Source organism: Triturus cristatus, chromosome 1_2 (genome assembly GCF_964204655.1).
Source record: "Triturus cristatus chromosome 1_2, aTriCri1.1, whole genome shotgun sequence".
Classification (NCBI taxonomy): domain Eukaryota; kingdom Metazoa; phylum Chordata; class Amphibia; order Caudata; family Salamandridae; genus Triturus; species Triturus cristatus.
Window position 1 is genome coordinate 649,427,011 of NC_140580.1, and position 15,736 is coordinate 649,442,746.

The 15,736-nt window shown below is 44.9% G+C and overlaps 1 protein-coding gene across 1 annotated transcript in view; it reads right to left on the reverse strand.

The window, feature by feature from the left end:
- ZNF511 (zinc finger protein 511) overlaps positions 1-15,736 on the reverse strand; it is a 108,459-nt gene that overhangs the window by 80,477 nt on the left and 12,246 nt on the right. The window contains exon 2 of the mRNA XM_085608059.1: positions 5,183-5,301. The gene's annotated coding sequence lies outside the window, so the exon portion shown is untranslated. The remainder of the gene's footprint in view (positions 1-5,182; positions 5,302-15,736) is intronic.

Sequence of the window (15,736 nt, forward strand, 5' to 3'; positions counted from 1 at the left end):
TCTCAATATTGAAATTAGATTTGAAGAAGAGTAACTAGATACACACTAGGCGCAAAAGACGTACCCAATAAAAAAAAGGCACAGACCGTTACCATGGACAAAAAGATAGAGAAGATAAACTCTGCTCATGGCCTCTGGAGTGCAAGAGACGCTCACTGTGAGTGCACTGTGGAAGAGACCTTATGGACAAAAGGCTGGAAGGTAGTGGGGGCGGGGTGTGTCTGTGTTTTTTTTTTTTATAAGGAGCTCTTGGTTTGAGTTGTTGGATGCAAGACTGCTCAGTACCGAGGCAACTAAGACTTGGCTCTACCTTATTTTCTTTTTTTAAACACATTTTTATTGCCTTTTATACATCATGCAACATACCCCTTCAGGGTGACATTGTACAATAGACAGCAAAAACGGAACCCATCTGAATCACTGTATTCGTCGTTCCCCTTGCTTAGTCCCATTCGTACATGTCAACTAAGACTTGGCTTTACCATATTCCGCTTTCTTCCAGCATCCTACTCTTCCTGTCCCTTTATTTCACTCCTGCAAGTTAATTTTCCACTCTCCTTTCTCCCTTTGTCAGTGCTTTTCTACAGATCTATTCCACTCTTTTTCTGCCTCTCTCTCTTGCGTTGGTCAAAATTTCATGTTACAAAATAAGCCTTGATGTCCAAAAATGAGTGCTTGTGCCAACCATTACCAACGATCTGCACAAATTAAGAAGTGTGTGTTAATGTTGTGATAAAAGGACGAAGGTGTGTTCGCTCAGGACAAATAAAGTGAGCTACAGACATTGGTGCAACAGAGTCAAAAGGCAGAACTTTGCTAAAAGAGGCAGAAAAAGAAAGTAAAGGTGAAATACAATTTGAGTTTTAAAATATTACTGGTCCAACCATATTGATTTACTGCCAATATCCATATTGCATGTGCATTGCGAATTTGCCTTAGTGTTGTCGGTGGGAGGATGGGACACTGATTGGCCTAGATTTGCTTTGACGGGGGTAGGCAGCATCGTGCGCAGATTTCTTTTTAAAATGCCACGCCCAGGCACACCCGCACTCCACGAGTCAACAGCACCTGCAGACCAGGCCTATCAGTTAAAAAAGGCAGTGCCAAGGCCACCCACCACCAGTAACTTTAAGTAATAAGTAGCCATGCTATGCTCATTAGGTCTCGCCTGACCCAGCGCATGCGCTGGTCTGGCAAGACTTATTGAGAGGGCTCCAAAAAGTGCTACCAGGCCAGACTAGAGCCACAGTGCATGTGCGCGGGCGCGCGCGCCGCGCTTCACCGCGATTACTTTCACTTTCACGGCTGCTTTGATGTTTGATCGCGATCACTTTCGCGGCCGCTTGGCATAGCCAATAGGTCTCGCTTTTGGGACCCTATAAGTATTTAGTTATGCAACTGTTGCATGGCTAAACACTTATAAGGTCCCAAAGGCGAGACCTATTGGCTATGCCAATGCTTGTTTTTTTGTTGAGCATGGTGTTGTGACGGTTACCGTGGTAGCGCCATAATCTGAAGAATTGATGATGCCCAGGGCCCTGGCCTAGCTGTACACATTATATCACGATAGGGCCGCCGGGGTTAAGTTAAAGACCCTGCCCATCCCCTGCCCTTGAAGTATCCTCCCCTGAAACAATTTACCACTTAAGACGCGAGTAGTTAAAAGCCTTGAAAAGCAGGATGTTAATTAAACTTGTGGCCTTCTTTTTTACGTATAGTTGCAACCTAATGAATGAGCTCTTTAAGCATGCCATGGTTTGTGCTTGTAATCGTGCCTTAATATGTATAAAGTGATGTGCTAAGCCAACTGACAGGGGTAGGTATGCCTCGCAATAATGTCCTACATTAATTTAATTCGAAGAAATCTATACAGTGTGGCGTAGCGGCTTCCCGCCTCCTAGTCCTGGCCAGGGGGCTAATGAAAACCGAGCGCCATCTGAGCATTCGATTAAACAGGCTCTTCATGCCACTGGCTTTCCTGAGTCACCCGTGCCGATTTATTTTTCCAACTAAGTCTTTTTTTTTTATTTATGGCGGAGGCTGGCAGAGCTGCAGTATGTATGTGTCTACTATGGAAATACCTGGGAATTATTCAAGATTAGAAAACGCTCCAAGTTCAAGCTTAATGTACGCTCGACCGTACTCTCCCCTTTCTGCTGCTAAAAGACTTTTAATCACCACGAGACCCCCTCAGAGTTTCTTCCCTCTCCTCCAGCCGCTAAACAACCTGAATCTGGCACACATCCCTCGCATGGCCTTCAGAAGTTAAAAAGAGCCTCTTTAATGGACACAAATATTGTTTCATGGATGTAATTTACTATTTACTTCAATGTTACGATAACCAGACCAAGAAACACTGTCTACATTTTACATGTGGCCGGAAGTAAAGAGAAGCTTTTAATGTTTCAATGTATTTAAATTAAAACGTTAGTACAAAGAGCACTTACATTTTAATGTTCAATGTATTCTGTCATCGTCTGTGATGAATGAAAGAGATTAACTCTTTGGTCATTATAGCATTGCCTCTCCCTTCTTTCTGTATATCTAATAAGAATCTTATTCGTATTAGGGAATAAGGATGGTGTAGTCAACTCCGTCCTAGCACATTGTACATATGAGGCCTTATTTGATCTTGTTCTTGGGGCTTGAATTGTGCCCATATGTTTAGTTTTCTTTTTCCTCTTCATCGGGGGCCACCCCCATTATATGTAGGTGGATGAGGTGAGATTTGAGCTTCTTTCAGATTACCAGAAATAGTCACAACCTCACCCCTACAACTAGTGTCATTATGCAGAATCTCAGAATTAATGCAAGGATCTGGTTCAATAGAAAATATAGAAGTGTCACCGATTTCCAATGAGAAACACGATTTCATTATCAAGGACCCTTGCGGTGCGAACCAGAAAGGAATCTAAAGTATTGCCTTGCGGTCTCTTGGGGGGAAACTTCTTTGTCCCTCGTGTTTTTCCGTTTCACCATTTTCAAGGCATCTATACAAATTAAGACCTAAACGGTAGGGACTCCCCGGGCACTACTGCCAAACCCAAAAACCAAGGGGTGTGGCCGACCAGACCACGACAGGCTGCAGACGGGCATGCTCTTCTCCTGGTCTTAACCCGGGTGCGTTCCGCACTGTGGGACGCCTCTGCCTTCTTTATGGTTCTCCGGCACCTATGGGCGGACGTGGCAAGCAATTACGGCTGGGGAAAGTAGTCTCCTGCCCAAGCGAAGTCTGGGCAGCATCCAAGGAAACTGACACTTTGTAAGAGGTTTGTATATATGGCCCCTTGTTTGTCTATTGTTGGACTACTAGGATTAAACCTTGATGGGGTGATTTGATTTTTTCATCCTGCTTAGGGAGATCAGAATAAGGTCTTTTTTTGTGACAGCAAACGACAATGTGAGGGGCACAGAGAGTTAGAGTTAATAATACAGGAAGATATACTGTGGTTTTTAGAGATTTTATGTGGTAGGAACCGTTATATAAAGAGCGAGTGTTAAAGATATGCGAGGGGTAGAGACGCAGCTACTGGTATTGGAAGCTGGGTTATTGGACTGTAATGTGGCATTTCTAAAGAACTTTCCTACTGCTTGCAGAGGCTCAAAGCACTCTCCAACTGCTCGAGTAGACGATTACCCAATCTACTAGTGCAAGGTTGGTTGCTGTGTTCTTGAGACCCATAAAGTGTGCTCCAAATTTGTCACGATGGAGTCCACTAGTGTCTTACGGACTCATAAAGAGGAATGCGAACAGTTTGTGAGGGATGGATTCACCTGCAACATAGTGACCCGTGTCCAGGTTTTGGGAGCATGGTGTCATTGAAAATGCTTCTGAGTAAGTCATTCTTTTTGCGCTGCATTCATTACCTTACACTGTCCAGATTGTTAGTGAACTTACTAAGTGATACCTGCGGTATGATGGGAAAGCAACCCCCCCTTCGGAGAGGAAGGCACAGTACTATGAAGACGTACCCTGCACTGAAAATGTATGTGTGTTATTTGTCGCTAAGGATGGAGTGTGGGATTAAATTATAAATATTTTTTTTGTTTCCATCCAAGTTTTATTTAAAACAAAAAATGAACTTCTACCATAAAGAGGAATACAAATTCACATCCAAAGCAGCCTTCAAAACGTACACAAATATTCAAACATAACAATTTGCACAACGTCCAATTTTGCCTGCCAAGTTAAGAGGAGATTATTATATCACTTCTTTTTCAGATCACTATTTGCTCACGATGGATTGATCATCTACCTACGTGAAATATGGCTTTTATCTCCCCTTTTGTATTTGTTTTTTCTAGGTTAATGGACCATATAAGACCTATTTAGGCATTACTTACTTTAGGAGGTTATTTACTTCCTTTTTCATTTATTCATTCATTATTTTCTTTTTACACATCACAGTGAGTTTTAGGGAGGGATCCTTAAGGTCCCGAAGAAGAAGCACGGGGAAGCTTCGAAACATGTTGACACACTTAGGAGGCACAGCTCATTGAGGCATCCTTCCTCCTCCCCCTCACCTTTTTACTAATACCAGCTCATACGGTATAATAAACTTCTTTAGACCAAAGAGCCAGGTATTTTTTAATTCACATTTCCATCCACTCCTGACCCTTCCTCTCACACCCTCGCATCACACATAGTCGTCTCATTAATAACAGTGCTCCCACGCAGACGTAGGTCGTAGCACGCCCCGTCCCGTAGAGGGGCGGGAAGACCCCTATGATGAAGCATGACACCAAGGGCCCTTTTGGTGTGTGAGGGGTATTTAAACAACTGATGTGTATTCTCCACGACTGTGGGATACATATTTTTCTGCGGGAGTTTCTGACATATTGTACCTACGGGTGGATCACTATGTTTATGAACGTATGGTGATGTTGGACATGATAACCAAATATATTTTGCACATGAGAACTAAGATCTGGTCTGAATTATTGCATTGTTTAAGGAGAGGTACTATGTTCCCATTTGAGAGTAATTGATAAAAATACAAGTGAAGAGGACGGGATAGGAATCTTACTGCAATGAATAGGGCACTCGGTTTGCTGTGTGTCGCAAGGCCCACTATCCTTGTAAGAGCACAGAGTTGTGTGCGCTGGGGCAGGGAGATTGGGTGACAATATGTCTCAAGTTGAGAAGGCTGCAGGAGTGTGATACGTATGTGCTTAGTCTTACCTATGAGTAAGCTGAGCCGTTGCCTCCAGGATGCACCTTTCTACTCCAATGGCACAACACCTTCAGTGGTAACCTCAGCACTTTTTACCAAGGGTGGCTAATATCTGGCCTCTCTGTCACTAAAATAAAAAAAAACACAAACTTTTTTTTAAATGATCAACATCAGTTAGTTCGATTACATTTTTAAATAAAGCAAATTCAAACATAAGACTAATGCAGATCCCAGGGCCACTGCCTCACTCATAAAGGGGGAACCACAAGTGTCTAATGGGATACCAGCAACACGCAGTGAGACCACCTCTCTTTGCTTAAAGCCCCACATGATACCTTTCATCAGAGCTGAAACCACAAAGGTGACTATGGTTGTGATTTAGAGATACTATAAACCCACATGACTAAAGATAAGAAACTACGATGAGCCAAAGTAGAGCACAGGAATGTCTCCGCTCCCACCATGCAGATCATGGGATTCCAAAATTTTTGAACATACACGTCAATGAGGGCTCTTCCAATTCAGCTGCTGAGGCACCACTGGCCACTCTACATAGAATATCCAGTGCTGGTAAATGGATCACTATTGGGTAGTCAGAACACTGATAGATCATTACACCAGAAACATTTGAATGTTTAATGAGCTGAACTTATTACACAGGCAAAACTGATTCTGTGTAAAAGGAAAGGTGAAACTAGGTCTATTGCTCCAATTAATTAATGGGTCAATTCATGTAGCTGCCTGCCTCTTATGAATCCTTTCTGGTTGTTATGTGCCAGAGGGCTTATAACCTTACAGTCATTTGGCCAGTATTTGCATATATATTTTGTAATCACTATTCAAGAGTGATATAGGACTATAGGATTCACAGCACTTCAGATCTTTCCCTGTCTTTAGTATTATGCTAATAATAGCCTCATTCCAAACTTTTGGTAAAACCTGTCCCTCTAAGAAAATTTTATTCAGACGTTGGTTAATTTGGGGGGACTAGAACTTCTTTTGGTGCCATATACAGCTCATTTGGAAGGGCGTCTGGGCCTGCTGCCTTCCCTCTCTTTAAGTTCCTAATTGCCTCCAACACTTCTTCTGTGGTTATCTCAGAGTTAAGAGTCTCTCTCTGTTCATCTTGTAGCATTTGAAATTATACTTCCTTCATGTAGCAATTAATTTGTTCTTCTGAAACCTGTACCTCGTCCGTATGTACGTTTTGGAAAAGGTTGGTAAAATCTCCCTAGATCTCCAAGTCATTTGCGGTGACATTTGTCTGATCTTCCCTTCGAATCGCTAAAATCTTATTTCTGTTTTGTTCAGTCTTCCGTTTCCAGGCTAAGGTTTTCCTGCTGCCTTCTCCATACTCATAATGCGATAACTTACTAGTTTACCATTTATCTCTAATTCTGCTCTCCAAGATGTTTTGTAGATCATTCTTCTTCTCCTTTATATCTTCTTCTATTTTCTCCTGTACTGATTCTGAATCTACACCCTACAATGAGCTATATAGGTCCTGAATTTTGGCCTCTAACTGATTCATTCTAATTCTATTCCTTGCGTTTCTATTCATAGAGAAGGCCAAACTAGACAGAGTCCCCAATTACTGCCTTGTATGCGTCCCAAACTATCTGAAATAGGGCCGCATTTTCATTATTTGGAAAGTCTTCCTCTGTAACTGATTTCAACTTGTCCACCAGTTGTTGCTCTAAAAGGAGAGTTCGATCTACCGTCCATCTTGGGATTGCCTGAGAGTTACCTACTTTTAACATCATACAAACTGCTGAGGGGTCGGACAAATAGGCTGGTATATGTTCTACTTTATTACCTAACCCTTCATCCACTTAAAAGAAGTCTATTCTGGAAGCATGACCCTATTTCTTTATTCCTATGAATAAACATATTCCCCTTGTTCCCTTTGCTTTCCCAAGTATCCACCAAGGAAAAAAGAACAAGGAGGAATTCCAAGTCCGGACCTCCTACAGTATAGTCAGGCATTTCAATTTAAAAGTATTAGGTCACTTCTTAAGGAACACCTTGCTTACCCATTTCTACAGCAAGTAATGATAGCAGAAAGCTTTTTTCTTAAGATCCGGCTGAAGACGTTGCAGTCAGATTGCAAGCTGTTGTACCAAATCAGAAGATCTGTAAAGATCCCATATTATAGTGCCCATATCCCAATTTGGGAATCCCCAGGAACTCCAGCCTGTCTGGAAGATAAGTTGTCTATTCCCCTGAAGAAGGCAGGGATTGTGAAGTGAGGACAGTTGATCGAAGAAGGAGCTATGATAGGATGGGAAACTCTGTCAGTAAACGTCGGAGGAAATCTGTCAAAGTTTAAATATTATCAATTGACAAGTTGGGTAAAGGTCTTGAGAAAAGAAGGGGCAGGAAACAACAAATTAGAGGAGGAGCTACAGAGAGGCCCACTAAAGAATGAAGTGTCCAAGTGGTACTGGTCTATGATCCAAGCCTGGGAGGAAGATTTCCCACTGCCCACGGAACTATGGAAGAGAGACCTGCCAACGTGAGGTGTACAACATTTATGGCAAGTATCTATGGCTACATTATGGTATACAGTAAAATCTGCACCGCTCAAAAAGAATAATCTCTTCACATTACATAGAGCGTATTTTACTCTGAAAAAGATATCCAAGATGAAAAGTCGGGAGGAAAAGGTGTGTCTAAAATGTGGAGACGAGAGAGCGGATGACATCCATATGTTCTGGCAGTGTCCTCAACTCCAGTGGTTCTGAGCCAATGTGGGTAAGGTCCTAAATGAGGTGATGGGACAAGACATTGAGGTATGCGCAGAACTAGTTTTCGTTGGGGCCATTACAGAATGTACTTTGGGTGCCAGGCTACCATTTTTAAATAACAGACAAAAAAGACTGCTGTTAGTACTAGTTCTGCTTGCCAGGAGGTAGATATGTGTACATATCCTCCAAAGCAGCAGGATTGACTACTATCAGTACAGAGGATTAAAAATGTTGATTGGTATAGGGGGCAAAGTAAAAGAACAGGCTTTTGAAATATATGGAATTGGAATAAAGTTAAGCAACTAACCAGTTAAGGAGAAGTTATGAGGTGGGTGGGAAGTCCAATGATTATGCACCTTGGCAATAAGGCATGCTACAGGGGAGCTGTTATGGACCTTCCTTGAGCAGAACCCCCCGCTGGATTGGGAAAATAAGAAGAAAGACGGGCCCTCAAGGGAAGGTGGGTCTCCACCTCTACTCTCCTATGTTGAGAGTAGCCTGGTAAAATTCACGAAAGAGGGACCCGAGAATCTTCTTACCCGCTTATTGCACAATGAGGACAACAAGAAAAAAATACAACGAAAAAAGGAAAGGTGAAACGTGGAGCTGTTACCACATTAAAATGGGCTAGGAAGAAAAAATATAACTTAGATAACCTCGAGTAGTTGATTGCTCTAATGAGGCTGATTAAATGGCCAATGTTGAGTAAGCCATCAATATAACTTTTGGGAGAGCCACATGAACTCTTGGTAGATTATCACAATATGTCTTATACAGAGGTTGGCAGAAAAATGCTACATTGCCATTCGTCCAAATCCTTGTGTTCTGTGGGTTTAGAGGTGGGTTAGTGTGTTGAAAAGATGACCACAGAGTCTATACTTTAACTTTTTAATAAACATATTTTATTGAGTTTTGAAGCATATAAATACAACAACAAGAAACTGTACATGTACTACCCAGCACACCGCTTCACCCCCACATCTTCATGTAGTTAGGTCGAATCATCTTCAACAGAAGTCACGTCTCCAGATAGCATCAAAAGACCATACCAGTCCTCCATTCCTAAATTGTCGGGGGTGCTAGGCCCACAAGCATTCGAACCCCTTGCACTCCCGCAATCTCATCCAAAGCACCCAACAATGCCAGTTTTGATGTCAATACAAACATCCTGTCTAACACATGAGATAAAACTGGGCTATATGCTTCCAATAGCGCGCCGCAGGGGGGCAGTGCAACACCATATGGAAGAAGTCGGCATTGGGGCGTGATCAGCGGGTGTCATGAGAATATATGAGAATTCCAGTTCACCAGAGCCGCTGTGGTGTAAAGTATGTCATGTGCAGGTAGTACAACTTCATCCGTTGCAGGCGCGTTGATATAGCGATCTCGCAGTGGGTAGTGCAGGCCTCACACCAGTCAACATCCCGACCCATTGCTCCCATCAGTGTCAGTGTTTCAAGAGCATCTGGGGCATTACACACCAGAGAGCGGTAGATCTGAGAGATACCACCTCGGCCCGGGTGACCCATGAGCAGCTTCACCTCCAAAGAGCTGAACTCAGGCAGTTCAACGAGGGCAGCACTGTATACCGTGAGTGCACGTCGCAGTTGCAGGTATTTTTGGAATTGTGTATGTGAGAGTGTAATGGTTAACTCTAAATTAAGAAATGAGCGCATGTGTGACCCGCTCCATAATCCTCCCAGTGTTATAACCCTGGTCGAGGCCCATCCCCAGAAGCTCTTCAGCTGCGCTGTGTGACTAAACCATCGGCCTCTCCATAGAGGTGTTTGCTGATTTAACTTATTGTCCCAGCCCATAGCCTGTTGGCCCCCCGTCAGACGAGAAAGATAGCCTCGGTGACTTCCGTCGTCTGGGATAGGACAGCCATATAGGGTGTACATCACATTATCGAGCCCAAGGTGGGCCAGCTCAAGTGGGTATGCTGGGTCCCTACAGCCCCTGTTAATCCAGTCATTTAGGATCTGGGGTGCCAAATAATATATTCAGATATCTGCTGCCCCCAGCCTCTTTTCATTCGGACTTGTGTCATTTGTTAAAGGAGAAACTGTGGAAGTGAAACAACCCCTCCCCAGAGAAAGAAGTGAAGGAGTGCACACCCTCAACAGTGGATTGTTCTGCATTGTGTATAGGAAGTGTGGGAGAGGTTGCCCCAGGCGTTTAGATGGGCTTTGGAAGTAGACATGAATATAGGGGGGAGGGGAGGTAGGGGGGGGGTTAAGTTAGTCCGGGGTAGGCTCCGGTAACATGGCAATAAGGACGCACAAGTATTTGAAGCTGAGGTGGCAGATCGGAATGTCCAATTGCCAGGTGAATGTGACATTGTTGTCACGTACCGGAACAAGGATCGATTTGAGTTGATTCATATGGAGGCATCTCCAAACACCCTAAGAATGTCCAGCACTTGAGGGCCGGATTCTTGAAGATTTGCCAGGAAAAGGAGGGCATCATCCGCATATAATTTGATCCTGTCCCACCCCTTCATCTACAGGACAGCCCTAGGTGTCGACGATGGAGGGGATCAGTTTGGAGCTCACATCTCTAGTGGCAAGCCATTGTAGTAGTCTACCACTTTTATCACCATATTCATTTACATGGCGTATAGACGCTCTCTGGCAATAGCAGCCTCATCAAATGTCAGCTGTCTGAGGGATATACGGTCAAGTTCTAAATGTCGAAGTATGGAGTCGGACATGTTGGTGGCAATTTTAGTCTAAAGGTGTAAAATGCGGGTTTCAAGCTCCGTGATGCAGCAGAATTTGTCTTGTTCTGCATGTATGAGGAATGTTTTGGCCACACCCAGAAGCATGGCTTTACCAGCCACCCATACAGTACCCATTTTACTGACAGATCTGGTGTTTATCTCAAAGTACGAGTTGACTTCCATATCAATATATCCCCCCAAAAACGATCATCTGTAAGGAACCAGGCGTTAATGCGCCAGGGGCGTCATTTGCATGATGTAGGGGTCCCCATTTGAAGCATAAGTGATGAATGATCTGAGATTCCATGGGGAAGATTGTCTGCATCTGTTGTGTGTCACATCAGTGGCATGGAGGAGAAGGAGATCAGGGTGTTGGGAGCTACCATTGTATGTGTATATGATCGTGTTATCAGGTGCCACGTCCTCCAGGCATCACAGAGGCCTAGGCAGTCACTTCAAGAAGCAAACACCTGAGACATCATCTGGCGGTGCCTCGAGAGGGGTTTCAAGACATCCAGGTCAGGATTCAGAGTGCAGCTGAAGTTTCCCCCAAGGATCACCACCCAAGATGGCAGGTTGGCGAGCACTTACGTGAGTTCAGCAATGGTTTGTTTCTTACGCTGTGGGGGTACATAAATGCTAATGATATTGTGAGGCTTTCCTTCGAAGGTTTCCACCACCCCTATAAAGCAGCCATGAGGGTCCTGGATGACTTGTGTGACCACAAAGAGGAAACGTCTGTGGAACAATATGGCCGCTGTTATATCCTGAGTGAAAGGCATGATCGTATCCGAATATGAGCAAAAATAGGTAGCTGGAGCCCATAAGATGGGTCTCTTATAACAGGACTAGACTCAGTAAGTGTTGCTTGGTAAAGCAAAGCGCAGTCGCATGTTTGATGCAGTCGAGGAGGACGCTGACTTTCCAGGAGAGGAGGTGACAATTAGCCATAGGGGCTATTAGGAGACATGATTATCGTATGGTGGTGCATTAAATTGAGGTGGTGTAAGTAGTGTCGGGTGTGCCCGTATACATAATGACCTAGCAAATAAGAACTAATCCAAAACAAAAACAAACCTACTCCCCCAAATGATAACATCCCTCCCAACCCACACTTCCACTCCAGCAGCATCTGCCACCCCAACTACAAATACAGTATACAATGTAGGATATTTCAGGTGGACCTGCTCCATAACAGAACCATGTGTCAGCATTTATCAAGCGCTCAGGGCCAGGAACCAGATGTGACATTGGTCTAGAAACGTTTTATGGGTGTTGATCCGCTTGTCACCAGCAGCCCCAGCATTTACGGAGTCCAGGTCCTCATAGAGAGGTGGGACAGGAGGGCATCCCTCCTTTCGCCCCCTGGAACCTGCATGTTCTGTATCCGAGGATTAGGGTCAACGTTTGCGAGAACTCTGTCCTCATCTGGATTTGGTTTGCGGTGAGGAAGGGACTGCGAGGATGCAACAACAGGTGGCTCCGGGCCGTCTCCACAGGCCGCATCAGGAGGATCATGACCTTTGAGTGCTCATTTCTCTGCCGCCCATTCCCAGGCCTCCTCCGGTCTGTCAAAAAACATAGGTACGAGATTTAGAAGATCACTTTCAGTTTCACTAAGAGAAGAGCAACATATATTGCAGGGCCATCACTTTCAGTTTTAGTTTCACCGCCTCAAAGGACTTGCGTTGTTTCTGGACTGCCCTTGTGTAATCCAGAAAGATCATAATAGGAGTTGACTGAAAGGTCAGCTTCCCCTGGGTCCACAGGCGAGGTAGGATGGTGTCTCTGTAGTTTAGGATTCTTACAATGATGGGGTGCAGGGTAACACCCGGGGGGGGGGGGGGGGTTGAGACTCTGCGCCTTCTGGAACCTATTTTGAAACCCCCACAAGGCAAAGGTTGTTATGCCTGGAGTGGCTTTCTGTATCTTCTGCTCTTGCCTCCAGGATGTGGGTTGTGGTGGCCAGTGTGGTCACTCTCGCCTTTAGGTAACTGGTATCATCTTTGATAGTTGAGACTCTTCCACCCACCTCGGTTACTCTACTTGCTACATTCCAGAGATCTAGGTGGAGAAGGGAAACGTCTACTCTTACCTCACCAATCTTTGTTTCAAGCGCTTCACAGGAGGTCTGGATGGCCTGAAGAATTTAGCTCACTCCGAACCCTGATCAACCGCGCTGATGCGCATCATATTGTACTGGGGACTGATCTCAACATACTCCTAGACCCGTTAGACCCCATAGCACAGAATCGTGTGGGAAAATCCGCTCATTGCAAATTCACCCTAACATTTGTGACACTAACACACTTTGTGACTCGTGGCACCTGTTGTACCCCACAACCTCTCTATATACCTTTTATTCCACACCACACAACACCGGGACGCGCATAGACTATTTGTTTCTCTTGGTCACGATTACGCCATGGTTCGGTCACGATTACGCCATGGCTCAGCCACCCACCTTCTTCCTGACACTTTCTGATCACTCTCCTGTTAGGATGATACTCCGTGTCCCCATAGCTGGTGGCCTTGAGTGCTGATGGCGATTTCCTCCTAAGGCACTTCATGATGAACTCTTTCGCACAGAGCTTCGTGCACCCATCATTGAATATTTTGACCTCAATAAGGACTTGGTACAATCGCAGGCTACCTTATGGGAAAGCCTTTAGAGCGTATACCAGAGGCATGTGCATTTCTAAACATGCTGGCATACTGCGCGATTTGGGTGGAACGCTTAATCGCTTTGAGATGGACTATCTGAGCTGGCTAACACTAGTGCTTGGCAGAGTTCAGAGGCCAAATTGCCCAAACACGCCATTTTGATGGCTGAGTTTAGAGATGCTGCAGAGCGCAAAGCTCACCACTTGGGGGAAATATGCTTGAGACCATCGCTATGGTGAGGGAGAGCGGCCGGGACATACACTGGCTAAACTCTATATACCTTTTATTCCACACCACACAACACCGGGACGCGCATAGACTATTTGTTTCTCTTGGTCACGATTACGCCATGGTTCGGTCACGATTACGCCATGGCTCAGCCACCCACCTTCTTCCTGACACTTTCTGATCACTCTCCTGTTAGGATGATACTCCGTGTCCCCATAGCTGGTCGCCTTGAGTGCTGATGGCGATTTCCTCCTAAGGCACTTCATGATGAACTCTTTCGCACAGAGCTTCGTGCACCCATCATTGAATATTTTGACCTCAATAAGGACTTGGTACAATCGCAGGCTACCTTATGGGAAAGCCTTTAGAGCGTATACCAGAGGCATGTGCATTTCTAAACATGCTGGCATACTGCGCGATTTGGGTGGAACGCTTAATCGCTTTGAGATGGAGCTATCTGAGCTGGCTAACACTAGTGCTTGGCAGAGTTCAGAGGCCAAATTGCCCAAACACGCCATTTTGATGGCTGAGTTTAGAGATGCTGCAGAGCGCAAAGCTCACCACTTGGGGAAATATGCTTGAGACCATCGCTATGGTGAGGGAGAGCAGCCGGGACATACACTGGCTAAACTCTAGCGGCCCCCTGGAGGTGTGTCCTACATCTCTGAACTATACCAGGAAGATGGCACCCGTCTTGTCGGCACGGTGGATTTACAGGCCGAGTTTCTTCGCTATTACGTCGATCTTTACACCACATGCCTGGGCAATGATGACGCTGAACGCACGGCCCATTTGAGCAAGATTCCCTCAGTGTGGCTCATCAGTACATACCAACAGTTTCTCAGTGAACCCTTACCGCTGAGAAGGTCGTTGAAGCGATCGACTCCATGGACGGCTCTAAGGCCCGTGGCCTTGATGGCTACACTGGTGCCCTTTACAAGGTGTACAAACATTTCTTAGCCCCTCCCTGTAGTGTATGCCTTTAAGGCATTGGTTATTGTTTAATGTTGTGTGGGTTGAGCGTGCATGGAATCCCCATAGGGTTCTAGACGGTTTCCAATCTAGAACATCAGATGTTGGCTGATGTCCTGGAGAAGAGATCGTGTAGTCTGGCGCTCGCCTGTTCTTCCTTTTCCATTAAATATATTGGAATTGATACCGTGCCTTCTCATCATTTCAAGTGGCGACGAGATGGATTGAACCCAAGAAGAGACCTCGTAATTGTCAGGGAAAAAAAAAAGCAAAGAAGGGAGAAATAAATTAATGAAGGAAAGAACCTCCGTCGAGGGACAAATCACCATTTAAGATTTATCTCGACTTTTGATTGCCGCGATCGGACACAACGCTGGAATGAAGTGCTGACCAGGTAAAGTAAGGATAATAACTTACTTTGTCAGCAAGCAGTTGTGGGCTCGCGAGTGCATCGTTGACTGGCACCGGCGTTCTACCCTGCGCGGACTCTGCTGTGTGCTCGCGCCGTCATTATCGGACGAGTGCGGGCGGAGCATGCGCAGAGGGTTTAACGCAACGTAGGGTCACGCAACGTGACCTTGTAGCAGCCATTTTGGAACAGGAAAGAACGAAGGGAGAAATAAGATCGTATCCTGAACAGCGTGGAGTGACGAAGGGAGGAAGAAGATTGTGTCCTGAACAGCGCGGAGTGAGATACGAGGTATCGAGTGAACAAGGCATGGGCAGGGAACTGATTTGAACTTAAATTTGGAGATTATTTTTTTTTTTTAACAAACACAACAGAAGTAAGGAAGAACAGGTGAGAGAGTCGGGGGAGTTTTTTTTAAATATTGGGGAAATAAAAATGGGAATTGAGTAAACAGTAAGAGAAAAGACCCTTGGTATCTGACAAGCCAGTATTGTGAAAAACAGGGTCAACCTCTATAAGGATTACAGTATTAGTTTTGCGTATGGATCAGGGAGACCAGACTTCACAAACTGGAGTACAAGCTATGGCTCAACAGAATTTCACCATTAGCGCCCCACATGCATTTTGGGTAAGCGGACCACAACCTATCATTAAGTGGATAGAATGGAAAGAGTACTTCGTGAACTATATTGAGGCCATTGATGAGGACGGCAAGATGAAACCAGAGCAAAAAAAGAGACTACTACTTCACTCCTTAGGTCCTATAGGATTAAAGACTTATTTACGGATGCAGAAAACAGCTGTTAACGATGGGAATGTG